The sequence below is a fragment of the Dipodomys spectabilis genome, unplaced genomic scaffold (assembly GCF_019054845.1).
Source record: "Dipodomys spectabilis isolate Male_0828 unplaced genomic scaffold, ASM1905484v1 ptg000650l, whole genome shotgun sequence".
In the NCBI taxonomy this organism is placed as follows: Eukaryota; Metazoa; Chordata; class Mammalia; order Rodentia; family Heteromyidae; genus Dipodomys; species Dipodomys spectabilis.
Genome location: NW_024871327.1, coordinates 156526 through 176890, shown reverse-complemented (window position 1 = coordinate 176890; position 20365 = coordinate 156526). Strand labels below are relative to the sequence as shown.

At 53.3% G+C, this 20365-nt stretch overlaps 1 long non-coding RNA gene across 1 annotated transcript; it reads right to left on the bottom strand.

The window, feature by feature from the left end:
- Positions 1 to 13685: 13685 nt before the first annotated feature.
- Positions 13686 to 16352, bottom strand: LOC122101284. The gene is made up of 4 exons (XR_006146345.1): positions 16313 to 16352; positions 15408 to 15531; positions 14704 to 14764; positions 13686 to 13722 (listed from the first exon to the last, which is right to left on the bottom strand). It is a non-coding gene; the product is annotated as an uncharacterized LOC122101284 (long non-coding RNA).
- Between the last annotated feature and the right edge of the window lie 4013 nt (positions 16353 to 20365).

The window sequence follows — 20365 nt, the reverse complement described above, 5'->3', positions numbered from 1 at the left end:
TGAGGGCACAGCACCTGACCACCAGCTGGGATTTGTGGGAAATGACCTCTCTGATGCCATCACGTGCAGATGTGTGGGCATACCACGCAACAGGTAGCATGACACTGTGGGAAGTGACCTCTGTGCTGACACCCTGTGGAGATTTGCAGGCATAGCAACTGGCCACCCTCTGCGAATTGTGGGAAGTGAGCCTGCTGGCAACAACTCATGCAAATGTGTGGCACTATCACCTAGCAACCAGCTGGGCATTGTGGGCAATGAGGCTGCTGGTGCAACCCTGTACAGGTTTCCAGGCATAGCACATGGGACCTGCTGGGTACTGTGGTAAGTGAGTTATTTGTTACCACCCCGTGGAGATTTGCAGGCTTGGCAAGGTGCAGCACTGTCCCATGGACGACAGCAAAGCATTGTGGGAAATGAGCTCTCTGGTGCCACCCCAATGGACACGCATGAGTATGCCGCAGGGCCTACAGCATGGCATGGTGGGAAATGGTCTCTCAGCTTCCACTCCGTGGAGATGTTCAAGCATTGCAACTGGCGACAATCTGGGACTTGTGGGAATGGAGCTGTTGGCACCAACTCAGGCAAATATATGGCACTGTCACCTGTCTGACAGCAGAGCATGGTGGGAAATGACATCTTTGGTGCCACCTCTGTGCAGTTTTTGAGCCATAGCTCATGGACACATGCTGGGCATAGTGGGAAGTGAGCTCTCTGTAACTACCTCGTGGAATATTTGGGAATAACATTGGGCCAATAGCACAGCATAGTGGGAAATGAGCCCTCTGGTGCCACCCTCATGGACATGCATGGATATATCATAGGCCTACAACACGGCATTGTGGGAAATGGTCTCTCTGTTGCCACCCAGTGCAGATTTACGGGCATAGCCACTGGCTATCCTCTCGGAACTGTGTGAAGTGAATTCTTGGGCACCACCTTATGAAAAGGTGTGGAACTATCACCCGGCCGACAGCCGGGAAATGGGCTCTCTGGCACCTCCTCATACCAAAGTACCTCTGCCATTGAGTACTCTGCCTGCCTCCAAAACGGAGATGTGCAGACATAGCACTCAGCTGCCCTCTGGGCATTGTGGGAAATAAGCTCCCTGGTGCCATCCTAGGGAAATGTCCCGGGATGCCTCTTGGTCGACAGCACAGCATTGTGGGAAATGGGCTCTCTGGTGCCACCCTGTGGAGAGCTACGGGCATAGCACTAGCACGACACTGTGGAAAGTGAGCTCTCTCGTGCCACCCAGAGGTTGGATGAGGGCACAGCACCTGGCCACCAGCTGGGAATTGTGGGAAATGACCTCTCTGATACCATCACGTGCAGATGTGTGGGCATACCACACAGGAAGCAACAGGAAGCACAGCACTGTGGGAAGTGACCTCTGTGCTGACACCCTGTGGAGATTTGCAGGCATAGCAACTGGCCACCCTCTGCGAATTGTGGGAAGTGAGCCTGCTGGCAACAACTCATGCAAATATGCGTCACTATCACCTGGCCACGCGCTGGGCGCTATGAGAAGTGAGCTCTCTGTAACCACCCCGTGGACATGTGTGGGAATAACACCGGGCCAACAGCACAGCATTGTGGGAAATGATCTCTCTGTTGCCACCCCCTGAAGAATTGCAGGTATAGCAACGGGCCACCAACTGGGCATTGTGGGAAATGAAGCTTCAGGCACTGCCTAATGCAAAGGTGTGGCAGTCGCTAGGCCGACAGCAAAGCGTTGTGGGAAATGACCTCTCTGATACCATCACGTGCAGATGTGTGGGCATACCACGCAACAGGAAGCACAGCACTGTGGGAAGTGACCTCTGTGCTGCCACCCTGTGGAGATTTGCAGGCACAGCAACCGGCCACCCTCTGCGAATTGTGGCAAGTGAGCCTACTGGCAACAACTCATGCAAATGTGCGGCACAATCACCTGACAACCAGCTGGGCACTGTGGGAAGTGAGTTTCTTTAAAGACCCCATGGACATGTGTGGGAATAACACCAGGCCGACACCACAGCATTGTGGGAAATATCCTCTCTGTTGCCACCCTGTGGAGATTTGCAGGCATAGCAACAGGCCACCAACTGGGCATTGTGGGAAATGTTGCTTCTGGCACCGCCTAATGCAGAGGTGCTGCACTGTCGCTTGGCCGTCAGCAAAGCATTGTGGGAAATGAATCTCTGGTGCCACCCCCGTGGACATGCGTGAGTGTACCACAGGGCCTACAGCATGGCATTGTGGGCAATGGTCTCTCGGCTTCCACCCCGTGGAGATTTTCAAGCGACTAGCGAACATCTAGGAATTTTGGGAAGGAGCTTGCTGGCACCAACTCAGGCAAATGTATGGCACTGTCACCTGTCTGACAGCAGAGCATGGTGGGAAATGACCTCTTTGGTGCCACCCTGTGCAGGTTTTCAGGCATAGAAACTGGCGACCCGCTGGGCACTGTGGGAAGTGAGTTCTCTGTAACCACCCTGTGGACATGTGTGGGAATAACACCAAGACAATAGCACAGCATTGTGGGATATGTACTCTCTGGTGCCACCCTCATGGACATGCATGGGTATATCACAGGGCCTACAGCACGGCATTGTGGGAAATGGTCTCTCTGTTGCCACCCAGTGCAGATTTGCCGGCATAGCCACTGGCTACCCTGCCGTCACTGTGGGAAGTGAATTCTTTGGCACCACCTTATGAAAAGGTGCAGCACTATCACCCGGCCGACAGCCGGGAAATGAGCTCTGCGGCACCTCCTCATACCAAGGTGCCTCCGCTATTGAGTTCTCTGTCTGTGACACAACTGGAGATGTGCAGACATAGCACTCGGCTGCCCTCTGGGCATTGTGGGAAATAAGCTCCCTGGTGCCATCCTAGGGAAATGTCCCGGGATGCCTCTTGGTCGACAGCACAGCATTGTGGGAAATGGGCTCTCTGGTGCCACCCTGTGGAGAGCTACGGGCATAGCACTAGCACGACACTGTGGAAAGTGAGCTCTCTCGTGCCACCCAGAGGTTGGATGAGGGCACAGCACCTGGCCACCAGCTGGGAATTGTGGGAAATGACCTCTCTGATACCATCACGTGCAGATGTGTGGGCATACCACGCAACAGGAAGCACGGCACTGTGGGAAGTGACCTCTGTGCTGACACCCTGTGGAGATTTGCAGGCATAGCAACTGGCCACCCTCTGCGAATTGTGGGAAGTGAGCCTGCTGGCAACAACTCATGCAAATATGCGTCACTATCACCTGGCCACGCGCTGGGCGCTATGAGAAGTGAGCTCTCTGTAACCACCCCGTGGACATGTGTGGGAATAACACCGGGCCAACAGCACAGCATTGTGGGAAATGATCTCTCTGTTGCCACCCCCTGAAGAATTGCAGGTATAGCAACGGGCCACCAACTGGGCATTGTGGGAAATGAAGCTTCAGGCACTGCCTAATGCAAAGGTGTGGCAGTCGCTAGGCCGACAGCAAAGCGTTGTGGGAAATGAGCTCTCTGGTGCCACCCCCATGGACATGCGTGAGTGTACCACAGGGCCTACAGCATGGCATTGTGGGCAATGGTCTCTCGGCTTCCACCCCGTGGAGATTTTCAAGCATTGCCACTGGCTGCCTTCTGGGAATTGTGGGAATGGAGTTTGATGACACCAACTCAGGCAAATGTATGGCACTGTCACCTATCTGACAGCAGAGCATGGTGGGAAATGACCTCTTTGGTGCCACCCTGTGCAGGTTTTCAGGCATAGAAACTGGCGACCCGCTGGGCACTGTGGGAAGTGAGCTCTCTGTAACCACCCCGTGCACATGTTTAGGAATAACACCAAGCCAACAGCCCAGCATTGTGGGAAATGAGCTCTCTGGTGCCACCCTCATGGACATGCATGGGTATATCACAGGGCCTACAGCACGGCATTGTGGGAAATGGTCTCTTTGTTGCCACCCAGTGCAGATTTGCCGGCATAGCCACTGGCTACCCTGCCGTCACTGTGGGAAGTGAATTCTTTGACACCACCTTATGAAAAGGTGCAGCACTATCACCCGGCCGACAGCCGGGAAATGTGCTCTGCGGCACCTCCTCATACCAAGGTGCCTCCGCTATTGAGTTCTCTGTCTGTGGCACAACTGGAGATGTGCAGACATAGCACTCGGCTGCCCTCTGGGCATTGTGGGAAATAAGCTCCCTGGTGCCATCCTAGGCAAATGTCCCGGGATGCCTCTTGGCCGACAGCACAGCATTGTGGGAAATGAGCTCTCTGGTGCCACCCTGTGGACATGTACGGGCATAGCACTAGCACGGAACTGTGAGAAATGAGCTCTCTGGTGCCACCCTGAGGGTGGGTGAGGGTATAGCACCCGGCCACCAGCTGGGAATTGTGGGAAATGACCTCTCTGAGGCCATCACGTGCAGATATATGGACATACCAGGCAACAGGTAGCACGGCACTGTGGGAAGTGATCTCTGTGGACATGTGGATCTGGGAGTGTGGACACAGGAGCTGAGAAGTTTGAACACTGATATACGAGGAGTTTTAACACTGGAATATGTGGAGTGTGGACACTGGGATATGGGGAGTGTGGACACTGGGATATGGGGAGTGTGGACACTGGGATCTGGGGAGAGAGTGAGAACATGGATATCTGGGAGTGTAGACACTGGGATCTTGGGAGTGTGAACACTAGGATCTGGGGATTTTGGACACTGGGATCTTGGGAGTGGGGACACTGGGATATGTGGAGTGTGTACACTGGAATATGGGGAGTGTGGACACTGGAATATGGGGAGTGTGGACACTGGGATATGGGGAGTGTGGACACTGGGATATGGGGAATGTGGACACTGGGATCTAGGTAGGGTGGACACTGGGATCGGGGGGGTGTTGACCCTGGATCTGGGCAGTGTACATACTACTATCTATGGAGTCTGGATACTGGGATATGAGGAGCTGGGACACTGTACTCTTTGCAGTGTTGACACTGGGATATGGGGAGTGTGGAACCTAGGATCAGAGAAGTGGGCACATAGGACTGTGGGTAGTTGCACACTGGGATCTGAGAGGGTGGACACTGGGATCTGGGGTGTGTGGACACTGGGATAAGGAGAATGTGCTCAATGGGATCGAGGGAGTGTGAATCCTGAAATCTGAGGAGTGTGGACACTGGTACCTAGGGAGTTTGGACACTGGTATAGAGGATGTATGAACTCTGGCTTGGGGGGAGTATGAACACTGGGATCTGGGGAATATGGACATTGGGAATCTGGGGAATTGGACACTGGGATCTGGGCAGTGTAGGCACAGGAATCTTTGGAGTCTGGATACTAGGATATGTGGAGTTTGCACACTGCTTTCTTTGGAGTGTTGACACTGGGATATGGGAAATGTGGGACCTGGGATCAGAGAAGTGTGCACACAGGACTGTCGGTAGTGTGTACACTGGGATCTGAGGAATGTGGACACGGGGACCTGGAGAATTTGGACATGGGGTTCTGAGAGTGTGGACATTTGGATCCGGGGATTTGTACATTGGTATAAGGGGAGTGTGTACATCAGGGTAGTATGGACATAGGGATCTGGGGAGTGTGGACAGTGAGATCCGTGAAATTTTGATGCTGGGAAATGGGGACTGTGGACACTGGGATCTTGGGAGTGTGGTCAATGGGAATGGGGAAGGGTGGACACTGGGAACTGGGGAGTGTGCAAACTGCATTCTATGGAGTTTGGATACTGGGAAGTGGGGAGTTTGGAAACTGTAATCTTTGGGGTGTTGACAATGATACGGGGAGTATGGACCCTGAGATCTGAGGAGTGTGCACATTGGACTCTGAGTAGTGTGCACCATGGGATCTGGGAGTTTGGACGGTAGGATCTGGGGAGTGTGGACACTGGGATCTCGGGAGTGAGAACATTGGACTCTGAGGAGTGTGCACCCTGGACTCTGAGGAGTGTGCACACTGAGATCGAGGAGGGTGTACACTAGGATCTCTCAATCAATGGATTCTGGATACTGGAATATGAGGAGTTTGGACACTATTCTTTTGAGTGTGAACACTGTGATATGGGGAGAGTGGACCAGGGACTTGAGGAGTGTTCACACTGGTCTCTGGATAATGTGCACACTGTGATCTGGGTGTGTGGACACTGGGATCTGGGGATTGTGGGCACTGGGATCTGAGGAGTGTGGACACTGGGATAGGGGGAGTGTGCCCACTTGGATCGGGATTCTTTGAACACTTGGATCTTGGGAGTGTGGACACGAGTATTGGGAGTATGGACATTGGGATATTGGGAGTGAGGACACTGGGATCAGGGGAGTGGGGAAACTAGTATCTTGGGAGTGAGGACACTGGTATCTGGGGAATGTGGACAATGGACTCTGGATTATGGACACTGGGATCTTGCTAGTGAGGACACTGGACTCTGGGGAGTGTGGACACTGTGCTCTGTGGGGTGTGGACACTGGCACCTGGGGAGTCTTCACACTGCACTCTGGGGAGTGTTGACTCCAGATCTGGGCAGTATGGACAGTGGAATCTATGGAGTCTGGATACTGGGATGTGGGGAGTTTGGACACTGTATTGTTTGGAGTGTTGACACTGGGATATGGGGAGTTTGGAACCTGGGATCAGAGAAGTGTGCACACTGGACTGTCGGTAGTGTGCACACTAGGATCTGAGGAATGTTGACACTGGGATCTGGAAAATGTGGACATGTGGTTCTGGGAGGGTGGACATTTGGATCTGGGGACTTGTACACTGGTATAGAGGGAGTGTGTACACTAGTATCAGGGGAGTGTGGCCATTGGGATGAGGGGAGTGTGGACACTGGGGATCTTGGAAATTTGGATACTAGAAAATGGGGACTGTGGACAATGGGATCTTGGGAGTATAGTCAATGGGAATGGGGGAGTGTGGACACAGGATTCTATGGAGTGGGAGTTTGGACTCTAGGATCTGGGGAGTGTGGACACTGAGATCTTGAGAGTGAGGACATTGGACTCTGAGGAGTCTGCACCCTGGACTCTGAGGAGTGTGCACGTTGGGATCTAGTAGTGTGGACACTGGGATCTCTGAATCTATGGAGTCTAGATACTGGTATATGAGGAGTTTAGACACTCTTTAGAGTGTGAACTCTGTGATATGGGGAGTGTGGACCATGGGATTTGAGGAGTGTGCACAATGGTCTCTGGATAATGTGCACACAGTGATCTGGGAGTGTGGACACTAGGATCTGGGGAGTGTGGATACTGGGATCTATGGATTGTGAACACTGGAAATGGGGGAGTGTGAACATTTGGATCCGGGTAGTGTGGATACCGGGATGTGGGGAGTGTGGACAGTGTACTCTGTGGAGGGTGGACACTGGAGTCTGGGGACTGTGCTCACTGATATCTAGGGAGTGTGGACACTGGTATCTGGGGAATGTGACAATGGACTCTATGGATTATGGACACTGGGATCTTGGTAGTGAGGACACTGGACTCTGGGGAGAATGGACACTGCTCTTTTGAGTGTAGATACTGGGAATTGGGTTGGGTGGACAGGGGTCTGAGGAAAGGGCACCCAGGGATCTGGGGAGTGTGGACGCTAAGATCAGAGGATTGTGCACACTGGACTCTGGGTAGTGTGTACACTGGGAATTGAGTGTGTGGACACTGGGATCTGGGGAGTGTGCACCCAGGGATCTGGTTAGTGTGGACCCTGGGTTCAGATGAGTGTACACACTGGACTCTGGGTAGTGTGCAAATTGGTATCTGAGCAGTGTGGACACTGGGATATGGGGAGTGTGAATATTGGATCTGGGGAGTATGGACACTGTGCTCGGTTGGGTGTGGACACCAGTATCTGGGGAGTCTGCACACTGAACTCTGGGTAGTGTGGATAATGGTATCAGGGGAGTGAAGACACTGTGATTAGTGAGGACACTAAGATCTGGGGAATGTGGACACTTGAGTCCATGGACTGTGGACACTGAAGCATGAGGAGTGTGGACACTGGGATCTTGGGAGTGTGGACAATGGGATATGGGCAGTGTGGAGACTGGAACCTATGGAGTCTGGATACTGGGATGTGGGGAGTTCGGACACTGTGATATGGGTAGTGTGGATGCTGGGATCAGATGAGGGTGCACACTGGACACTGGGCCTTGTGAACACTGGGATGTGGAAGGGTGGGCACTGGGATCTGGAGAGAGTGGACACGGGGAAATGGGAGTATGGACACTGGGATCTATGGAGTTTGGAAACCGGAATGGGGGATTGTTGTGCACACTAGGATCTGTGGAGTGTATACATTGGGATCTGGAGAGTGAGAACACGGAACTCTGGGATTGTGGACACTGGGATCTGGGGATTGTGGACAGTGCGATCTGGGGTCTGTGGAACTTGGAATTGGGTAATGTGGACATTGGGATCTTGGGAGTGTGAACACTAGTATCTTGCGATTGTGGACACTGGGATCTAGGGAGTGTGGACACTGAGATCTCAGGAGTGGGGACACTGGGATCTTGGGAATGTAGACAATGATGTCTGGGGATTGTGGATACTGGGATCTGGAAAGTGTAGACTCAGAGATCTGGGACTGTGAATACTGGGATCAGGGCAGTGTGGACACTGGGATTGGGGGAGTGTGAACAATGGGAACTGTGGAGTATGTACCCTGGGATCGGGGAATGTGAACACTGGGATCTGTGGTGTGGGAACATTGGCATCTGGGGAGTGTGGACACTGTGATCTGGGTAGTGTGGACACTGGAATCTATGAAGTCTGGATATTTGGAAGTGGGGAGTTTGGACACTGTACTATTTTGGGTGTTAACATTGGGATATGGGGAGTGTGGAACCTGGGATCAGAGGAATGTGCACACTGGACCCTGGGTAGTGTGCACACTGGGAATTTTGTTGTGTGGACACTGGGATCTGGGGAGTGTGCACCCAGGGATCTGGGTAGTGTGGACCCTGTACTCAAAAGAGGGTGCACACTGCACTCTGGGTAGTGTGTACACTGATATCTGAGCAGTGTGGACACTGGGATATGTGGAGTGTGAAGACTGGATCTGGAGATTATGGAGACTACTTGGTGGGGTGTGGACACTGGCATCTGGGGAGTCTGAACACTTAACTCTGGGTTGTGTGGATAATGGTATCAGGAGAGTGAAGACACTGTGATTAGTGAGGATACTAAGATTTGGGGAATGAGTACACGGACTGTGGATACTGAAGCATTGGGAATGTGGACACTGGGGTCTTGGGAGGGTGGACATTGGGATCTGGGCAGTGTGGACACTGGAAACTATGGATTCTGGATACTGTGATGTGGGGAGTTTGGACACTGTATTCTTTGTAATTTTGACACTGGGATATGGGGAATGTGGATCCTGGGATCACTGGAGGGTGCACACTGGACCCTGGGTTGTGTGAACACTGGGATGTGGGAGGGCAGGCACTGGGATCTGTAGATGGTGGACACGAGGAACTGGAAGTGTGGACACTGGGATCTATGGCCTTTGGAAACTGGAATAGGGGGATTGTGCACATTGGGATCTGGGGAGTGTGGACACTGGGATCTGGAGAATGTGGACACTTGGAATTGGGTAATGTAGACACTGGGATCTTGGAAGTGTGAACACTAGGATCTTGGGATTGTGGACACTGGGATCTGGGCAGTGTGGACACTGGAATCTATGGATTCTGGATACTGGGATGTGGGGAGTTTGAACACTGTACTCTTTTGGGTGTTAACATTGGGATATGGGGAGTGTGGAACCTGGGATCAGAGGAGTGTGCACACTGAAATCTGGGTCATATGCACACTGGAAATTGGGTTATGTGGACACTGGGATTTGGGGAGTGTGCACCCAGGGATCTGGGTTGTGGACCCTGGGTTCAGGAGAGTGTGCACACTGGACTCTGGGTAGTGTGCACACTGGTATCTGAGCAGTGTGGACAGTGGGATACGGGGAGTGTGAGCATTGGATCTGGGGAGTATTGACACTGTGCTCGGTGGGGTGTAGACACTGGCATCTGGGGAGTCTGCACACTGCAATCTGGGTAGTGTGGGTAACGGTATCAGGGGAGTGAAGACACTGTGATTAGTGAGGACACTAAAATCTCGGGAATGTGGACACTGAAGGGTGGGGAGTGTGACACTGGGATCTTGGGAGGGTGGACACTGGGATTTGGGCAGTGTGGACACTGGAATCTATGGAGTCTGGATACTTGGATGTGGGGAGTTTGGACACTGTCTTCTTTGGAATGTTGACACTCAGATATGGGGAGTGTGGGTTTGGGGATCAGAGGAGGGTGCACACTGGACTCTAGGTCATGTGAACACTGGGATATGGGAGGGTGGGCACTGGGATCTGGAGAATGAGAACACAGAGATCTGGGAGTGTGGACACTGGGATCTGGGTACTGTAGACATTGGGATCTGGGCTGTGTGGACACTGGGATCTTGGGAATGTGGACACTGATATCTGGGGAGTGTGGACACTGGGATCTTGGGAATGTGGACACTGATATCTGGGGAGTGTGGATACTGGTATCTGGAAAGTGTGGACTGGGGGGATCAGAGCAGTGTGAACACTGTGATAGGGGGAGTATTAACTCTGGATGGGGGAAGTATGAAAACTGGGATCTTGGGAGTGAGGACATTGAGATCTGGGGAGTGTGGACACTGGAATCTATGGATTCTGGATACTGGGATGTGGGGAGTTTGGACACTGTACTACTCTTTGGATTGTTGACTCTGAAATATGGGGTGTGCGGAACCTGGGATTACAAGAATATGTGCACTGAACTCTAGGTAGTATGGACACTGGGATCTGGGTGGGTTGACATTGGGATCTGGGGAGATTGGACACTGTGATCTGGAGAGTGTGGACACGGAGTTCTGGGAGTGTGGACATTGGGATCTGGGTAGTGTGGACACTGTTTTCTGGGGAGTATGGACACTGGGCTCTGGAGAGTGTGGACACAGAGATCTGGGGAGTGTGGACACTGCTTCTGGGGAGTATAGACACTGGAATCTGGGGAGTGCGGACTCTAGGATCCAGGGAATGTGGACACTGGACTCTGGGGACTGTGAACAATATCTGGGAACTGTGGACACTGGGATCTCCCCAAACCTATATTAACCCTTTACTAACACCTTACCTAAGCCGTACTTGTTTCATACCCACTTTGAAGACCACCCCATAACACAGCCACAATCCTAACACATAATACAGAGATCTTCCTCGCATGTTCCCAAACTCTCAACCTAACTTTAACATGTATTTTAAGAGTAACCATTTTCCTAATAGTACTTTATCACATTAAACAAACTCTAGACATTAACACATATGGTAACAAATACCCTAAAACATACTCTACATACAGGTATGTACCCTAACATACTCTAACCCTGACCTTAACATATACCCTAACATGTACTCTAACAAGTACCCTGACATGTACTCTAAAAAACTGTAAGCCTAACACACTCCCAAACATGTACTCTAATACAAACGCTAAACATTTACATGTATCCTAACAAGTACTCTAACATATACTTCAAGTATTACATGTACCCTAAAGTGTGAACAAAACAGGTAACCTTACATATAGCCCAAATGTATAACAAGTACCTAAACATGTACTCTATAAGACATAACCTTAGACTGACCCATTCCATAATCCAAATGCTAATCCTTTCCATAACTCCTAACTTCACCAGATCCTTAACCCATTCACAAACCATAATCCATTATCTTTCTGTAACACTTAACCCAAACTCTAATTTAGCTGTTAATACAAACATGCTCTGTATGGCTAATGGAAAACCCAAAACCTGATCTAACCTATTTCTGAACCAGAAGTAAAAACTTAATTCTAACTCACACCCTGAGTAGCCCTAAAAGCACCCAAACTTAACCCTGCCTTTAATATCAATGACCCTACACCTATACCCAATTCCTCAACAACTCTTCCTTAAGCTTAGTCTTCCCATAGCTGTAGGGAGTTGGTCAGTTACTGGATGTGTTAGATACACACTTAATGTATGGATTTGAGTTAGCTCAGAGCTGAGGATAGAAGGCAGGGTTGGGGCCCAGAGTCATCAAAGTTGTTGTAACAAGTAACGACTTACAAACCAGGAAGAAGTAGCCTTCCCTTTATCACAATTGCCTTAACCCCCTCCCCCAAAGCACAGATGAATGCATGGTAGAGATGAGGATGGAGGCCTAAATAGGGCCTCAGTTTGCCAAAGCATACACTGAGTTGTAGACCGAAATTCTACATGCATAATTCAAAGTGTCCAGACTCTCCACATTTTCTCCTGACACTTAGTACATTTTGTCCTCACAGTGTCTACAGGCAGAGGCAGGCAACTGGCAACAAAGACCAGGCATCCAGGAGCTTTGTCACAGACAAATGGGACCTGGTATATCTGACAGGCTAGGTTATGCCTTCTGCTTCCCTCCAGAGATCCTTATTAGAATGTTGCTATAATTCCAGCTTATAGGAACTGATTGGCTTCTGAGGCATGAAATGGAGGGCTTAGTGTTGAGGTGTTGCCCTAGCCTGTGGAGAGCCCTGAACATAATACACTGGAATTCTCCAAAGCAAACTGAAATAACTTGGGAATACCTGATGTCTGTAAGATGCACATAATGAAAACATAAATATGTGTCACACATCCCCTCACCCCTTAGCCCCCATGCTATACAGGACATAGCCAAAAACTCGGTGGAGACTCAGAAATAAGAATACAGGCCTGGGATGGGCCTAGTGTGGCTAAAGCTGTTCTGACAGGTACCAAGGTACCAAGCAGGAATGCATAGGCTGCCCTTCCTCACACATATGTTCATTCCCTTCTCCAGGCTCTGGGATGAACACGACTGAAAGCACAAATGAAAACTTGCTATAGACATACAGATGAAGGTGAAGATCTAAGTAGGATGTGAGTCCATGCAAGCAAATTCAGGGAGGGGTGTCAGTCAAGCCTCTTCTACGCTGCACCATACACACAGATTCTACGCTCACAATTCCAAGTGTATGGACTATACACATTTTCTTCTAATACTCTGCACGTTTTGCTCCCAAAGTACTTAGTCAGAGGACATCAGCACACAACAAAGGGCAGGCATGTTAGAACTGCTCCACAGCTGTAGGATCCTGTATAGCTGACAGGCAAAGGACAAAACAGTCACACCAAAGCTCCTTTCTAGAAAACTGACATAATGCCAGTCTAAAGGAACTGACTGGGTTAAGAGACATAAAGGGGTGAGGCTCAGTGTTGAGGTACTTGCCTAGGTTGTGGGAAACCCTGAAGCACAATAGACTTTAACATAACCAAAAAATAATTTAAATACAAACATAACTGCTGGGCACAAGTGGCTCACACCTATAATCCTAGCTACCCAGGAGGCCAAGATCAGAGGATCATGGTTCAAAGCCAGCCCAGGCAGGAAAGTCTGTGACATCCTTATCTCCAATTGCCGCGGACCGGCTCTGTCGGGACAACGGAGGACACCTAGGGGAGGAACTGGAACAGGTGAGGAGATGGCAAACAGACACACACAAGAGGAGTGGACGCTGAGTGCGATTTAATGCAGAGGATAACAAGCTTTTATAGCAAAAGTCTCCATGAGAAAGGGCAAAAGGTTACACAATCTTGCTGCAGGGCTTCATTCTTGGGTGGTCACCAGCTGGTCGCCTGATAGGCACTTGTTTCTGGCTTTACCTCTATTTTTAAGAAATACAATGGGTTTCAATGTTTATCACCAATTAACCATTACTTTTTTCTATAGAGGCCTTAACTGTCCCATAAGATCTTTCCTGTTCCTTCTTTAATAGTAAGCACCAAGGAGGCCTAGATCTAGCAAGTCTTTTAGTAAATGAAAGAGAGTAACAGGAAGTTCTTTCTCCTAAGTAGTTTTCCCAGCAATTGCCATACACTCTTTCTGCTCTAGCCGCGCCTACAGCTTCTTGTAAATCTCTTACAAACAATTCCTTCTGCTGAAGTGACGTCATGAAACCCCCAATACTTTTATATTTACTTATGACTTGTCTACTAGCCTCCATAAGAGGGGCTTTCCGGGTAGCACTTAACTCTGGTGAGTTAGTCATATTTTTAAGACACTCATCAGATGTTGGAGTCGTCAACACTCTTAAGAAAGAGCCTTGAATAAGGGAACGTTGAGCATGAGTAAGTACAATGAGCAGCAGAAACAGTAAAAGATTAATAGGCACTCCTATACAGTGAAGAAAAGAAAAACAGGAACAGAAACACATCTTTCCCAGGGGCTTGCCAGCCTTTCCAGGAGGTAGGCCTCTTTGAAGCCCCATTCTCTGAGGTAGACTTCGGTGAAGTCCCATTCTCAGAGATAGGTCTCTGTGAAGCCCCATTCTCAGGTCTGAAAGCAGGTTTCCCATGCTAAGCAGACTCCACCGGAGTAGGCATGGCATCCAATGAACCCCCAGAATACTAGAATCGGCACTGTAGAGTGCTAGTACTGAGTGAAAGAGCTCAGAGACAGTGCCTAGGCCCTGAGTTCAAGCCCCAGGACTGACAATTACCAACTTTCTCCACACATCCCTCAGCCCCTAACCCCACAGGCACTGAAAAGCACATGACCAAAAGCAGAGCTGAAAGTGCAGTGAAGACTCCAAGGCTGGGGTAGGGGCCTAGGGTCACTGAAGTTGTTCTGATAGGCACAAACTTACCAAGCAGGAAGAGATAGGCTGCCTTCCTCACATGCCTTCACCCCCTTCTCTGGGCCTAGGACTGACATGAAAGTATAGATGAAAACTTGATGAATACTTGGAGAAAGACCTGGGCAAGGTATGAGTTCATGAGAGCAAGCGCTGATGAGGTCCATCCCACATGGGTCCATATACCATGAACCTATTACTCACGATTCCAGGCTCCCCACATTTTATCCTGACACTGTGTGTTTTCTTCTCAAAGTACCCACAGTGAGAGGAAAACAACATGCATCAAAGTCTGGATAAAAAGGGCCAGGGCTAAGAGCTGAAGTGCTTGCCTAGCTTGTGGGAGGCCATGGGACACAATACCTCTAGAACTAACCAAAAAGAACTATAATCCCTTTGTATGCATAATAAAATGTGTATCAAATCTGTATGATGAAAACAAAACTCCTTTTGTGCTAGTCCTGGGGCTTGAACTCAGAGCCTATTATTAGAGATGAAGAGCCTCAAGGACGTTTCTACCTGGGCTGGGTTCAAACTGCAATCCTCAGATCTTCACCTCCTGAGTAGCTAGGAAATCAAGCAGGAACCACTGAGACCTGGCAAACACATTTCTAAGACCCCTCACACCCTAATCCTCTATGTTCTCCAAAGCAAGATTTGTTGAGGTCCATGCAGCCCATGCTACATTAGGCCGTACACCCAGATCTGACACTCACCGTTCCAAGCTTCTGAACTCTTCCCATTTTCTCATTGCAGCACCTGAAGTCAAGGGCAGTCTCTGTAGAACAAAGGATTAGCATCCTGCGGCCTCTCCGCTGCTGAGTGGGATCTGGAGTGTGGCTGAGAAGAAAAAGAAAAAACCTCGACCACACTGCTCCCACCTTCTGCTACCCGACCCAGCTCCTAATGAGACAGATCTCAGGCCAGGCCTGAGGCAGTGATGGTTTACTCCTAATAACCCTGCCAGTGAGAGCTTCCCGCAGGCACAGAGAAAGATCACTAAGAAGTTTTATTAGTGAGTCTGCAACTGCCCCGTCCTGAGCTCTGTCAGAACCACGAGCCGCTGCAACCTACAAAGGGGGGGATTTTTGTTTTGTTTTTCCGCCCTCCATCCCACAGGTGTCACCTCTCTGCAGGCCCCTCAGCTCCCCACCAGCCTCTTCACCTCTCCCCTGGGCTCTCCGCCTCAGGAGACCCTCCAATGTCCCCAGGAGACCCTTGCCAGCCCTCAGCCAGGCCCCGCGGGCCTCAGGAGACCCCCCAACGTCCCCAGGAGACCCTCGCCAGCCCTCAGCCAAGGCCTGTGGGCCTCAGGAGACCCTCGCCAGCCCTCAGCCAGGCCCCGCCGGCCTCAGGAGACCCTCGCCAGCCCTCAGCCGGGCCCCGCCGGCCTCAGGAGACCCTCGCCGGCCCTCAGCCGGGCCCCGCCGGCCTCAGGAGACCCTCGCCGGCCCTCAGCCGAGCCCCGCGGGCCTCAGGAGACCCTCGCCGGCCCTCAGCCGGGCCCCGCGGGCCTCAGGAGACCCTCGCCGGCCCTCAGCCGAGCCCCGCGGGCCTCAGGATACCCTTGCCGGCCCTCCTCATACCCGGACCCCAAACCTCAGCTAGGATCACTCCTTACCCTTGCCTCACTTCCTTACCCTGCTGCCACTCACTCCCTTGCCCTAACCCGCCCCTCTGCTCTGCCCCCACAAACCCCACCCCTGCGCCGCTCACTTCCTGTTCTTGTCCCGCCCTTCTGCTCTGCCCCCACAAACCCCACCCCTGCGCCGCTCACTTCCTGTTCTTGTCCCGCCCCTCCTGTGCACTGCTCTTCCACAAGCCCGGCCCCTGCTCCGCTCACTTCCTCGCCCTGCCCCACCCCTGCTCCGCTCACTTCCTCGCCCTGGCCCACCCCTGCGCCGCTCGCTTCCTCGCCCTGCCCCACCCCTGCGCCGCTCACTTCCTCGCCCTGCCCCACCCCTGCTCCGCTCACTTCCTCGCCCTGCCCCACCCCTGCTCCGCTCACTTCCTCGCCCTGCCCCACCCCTGCTCCGCTCACTTCCTCGCCCTGCCCCACCCCTGCTCCGCTCGCTTCCTCGCCCTGGCCCACCCCTGCTCCGCTCGCTTCCTCGCCCTGGCCCACCCCTGCGCCGCTCACTTCCTCGCCCTGCCCCACCCCTGCTCCGCTCGCTTCCTCGCCCTGCCCCACCCCTGCGCCGCTCGCTTCCTCGCCCTGCCCCACCCCTGCTCCGCTCACTTCCTCGCCCTGGCCCACCCCTGCTCCCCTCACTTCCTCGCCCTGCCCCACCCCTGCGCCGCTCACTTCCTCGCCCTGGCCCACCCCTGCTCCCCTCACTTCCTCGCCCTGGCCCACCCCTGCTCCGCTCACTTCCTCGCCCTGCCCCACCCCTGCTCCGCTCACTTCCTCGCCCTGGCCCACCCCTGCGCCGCTCGCTTCCTCGCCCTGCCCCACCCCTGCGCCGCTCGCTTCCTCGCCCTGCCCCACCCCTGCTCCCCTCACTTCCTCGCCCTGGCCCACCCCTGCTCCGCTCACTTCCTCGCCCTGCCCCACCCCTGCTCCGCTCACTTCCTCGCCCTGGCCCACCCCTGCGCCGCTCGCTTCCTCGCCCTGCCGCACCCCTGCTCCGCTCACTTCCTCGCCCTGGCCCACCCCTGCTCCGCTCGCTTCCTCGCCCTGCCGCACCCCTGCGCCGCTCACTTCCTCGCCCTGCCCCACCCCTGCGCCGCTCACTTCCTCGCCCTGCCCCACCCCTGCGCCGCTCACTTCCTCGCCCTGCCCCACCCCTGCGCCGCTCACTTCCTCGCCCTGCCCCACCCCTGCTCTGCCCACTTCCTCGCCCTGGCCCCACCCCTGCTCCCCTCACTTCCTCGCCCTGCCCCACCCCTGCGCCGCTCACTTCCTCGCCCTGCCCCACCCCTGCTCTGCCCACTTCCTCGCCCTGGCCCACCCCTGCTCCGCTCGCTTCCTCGCCCTGCCCCACCCCTGCTCCGCTCGCTTCCTCGCCCTGGCCCACCCCTGCTCTGCCCACTTCCTCGCCCTGCCCCACCCCTGCGCCGCTCGCTTCCTCGCCCTGGCCCACCCCTGCTCCGCTCACTTCCTCGCCCTGCCCCACCCCTGCGCCGCTCGCTTCCTCGCCCTGGCCCACCCCTGCTCCGCTCACTTCCTCGCCCTGCCCCACCCCTGCGCCGCTCGCTTCCTCGCCCTGGCCCACCCCTGCTCCGCTCACTTCCTCGCCCTGCCCCACCCCTGCTCCGCTCACTTCCTCGCCCTGGCCCACCCCTGCTCCGCTCACTTCCTCGCCCTGGCCCACCCCTGCGCCGCTCACTTCCTCGCCCTGCCCCACCCCTGCGCCGCTCACTTCCTCGCCCTGCCCCACCCCTGCGCCGCTCACTTCCTCGCCTTGCCCCACCCCTGCTCCGCTCGCTTCCTCGCCTTGCCCCACCCCTCTGGTGTTGTCTTCCCCCACAAGTTGAGCCCCTGGACTGCTCATTTCTGACTCCTGTCCAGCTCCTCCTGTTCTGCTCTTTCATAAGCTCCGCCCCTGGGCCATTCACTTCTGAGTTCTTGGCCCACCCCTCCTGTGCTCTGCTCCTCCCACAAAACCAGTGGGTGCCGCGAGCACTGGCTCTCGCCAGAGAGAGCGCTAGGCCTGTGCAACAGCATCCTCAGGACCCAGGGTGAAGTGAGTGCTGCTTCCTGCCAGAGGGCGCTCTAGCCATGCATACCATGCTCCTCTCCTCAGGACCCTGGGTGCAGTGTCCACTGATTCCCACCAGAGGGTGTTCTAGGTATGTGTACCATCAACCTCAGGACCTGGGGTGCAGTGAAGGCTGCTTCCCACCAGAGGGCACGCTAGGCACACTAGGCACATGATCACTATGCTCCTATCCTCAGGATCCAGACTGCCATGAGTGCTGCTTCATGTCAGAGGGCCCTCTAGGCATGCACAATACTGCTTTCCTCAGGACCCGGGGTGCAGTGATCACTGATTCCCATCAGGGGGTGCTCTAGACATGTGCACCATTATCCTCAGGACCTGGGGTGCAGTGAGGGTTACTTCCCACCGGAGGGAAAACTAGGCACATGAGCACTATGCTCCTCTCCTCAGTATCCAGACTGCACTGAGTACTGCTTCTTGCCAAAAGGCCCTCTAGGTGTGCTTACTGTCCTACTCTCCTCAGGTCCCGGGGTGCAGTGACCACTGATTCCCACCAGATGGTGCTCTAGGTGTGCATACCATGCTCTTCTCAGGACACGGAGTGCAGTGACCACTGATTCCCACCAGATGGGGCTCTACCTGTGCACATCAACATCTGCTCAGGACCTGGAATGCAGTGACCACTGATTCCCAACAGATGGTGCTCTAGGTGGGTCCACCATGCTCCTCTACACAGGACTAGAGATGCAGTGACCACTGATTCTCACCAAATGGTGCTCTAGGTGTGTGCACCATGCTCCTCTTCTCAGGAGTAGAGATGCAGTGACCGCTGATTCCCACCAGGTGGTGCTCTAGGTGTGTGCACCATGCTCCTCAGGATGAGAGGGTGCAGTAACCATGGATTCCCACCAGATGGTGTTCTAGTTGTGTGCATCATGCTCCTCAGGACAAGAAGGTGCAGTGTCCACTGGTTCCCACCACATGGTGCTCTAGGTGTGTGCACCATGCTCTTCTCATGACCAGAGATGCAGTGACCACTGATTCCCAACAGATGGTTCTCTAGGTGTGCACACCATGCTCTTCTCAGGACCAGAGATGCAGTAGCCACTTTTTCTCAACAGATGGTACTCTAGGTGTGAATACTATCCTCCTCTATGCAGGACACTGGGTGAAGTGACCACTGATTTCCACCACATGGTGATCTAGATGTGCGCACCATGTTCCTCTTTTCAGGACTAGAGATAAAGTGACCACTGATTCCCACTAGATGGTTCTGTAGGTTTGTGCACCATGCTCCCCAGGACCAGAGGGTGCAGTGACCACTGATTCCCACCAGATGGTGCTCTCGGTGTGTGCACCATGCTCTTCTTCTCAGGACCAGAGATGCAGTGACCACAGAATCCCACCAGATGGTGCTCTAGGTTTGCACAAAATGCTCCTCTCCTCAGGACACAGGTTGGAGTGACCACTGATTCCCATCAAATGATGCTCCTGGTATACACACCATGTTCCTCAGAACCAAAGGGTGCAGTTACCACGGATTCCCACCAGATGGTCTTTTAGGTGGGCGGACTATGCTCCTCTTCTCAGGGCCCAAGATGCAGTGATCACTGATTCCCACCCAATGGTGCTCTAAGAGTACACTCCATGGACTGATTCCCACCAGATGGTGCTCTGGGTGTACGCACCATGCTCCTCTTCTCAAGAGCACAGATGCAGTAACCACTGATTCCTACCAGATGGTGCTCTAGGTGTGTCTACCATGCTCCTCAGGACCAGAGGGTGCAGTGACCACTAACTTCCACCAGATGGTGCTCTAGGAGTGTGCACAATATGCGTCTTTTCGGGACTAGAGATGCAGTGACAACTGAATCCCAACAGATAGTGCACCATGCTCCTCAGGACCAGAGGGTGCAGTGACCACTGATTTCCACCAGATGGTGCTCTAGGTTTGTGTACCATGTTCCTTAGGACCATAGATTGTAGTGACCACTGATTCATACCAGATGGTG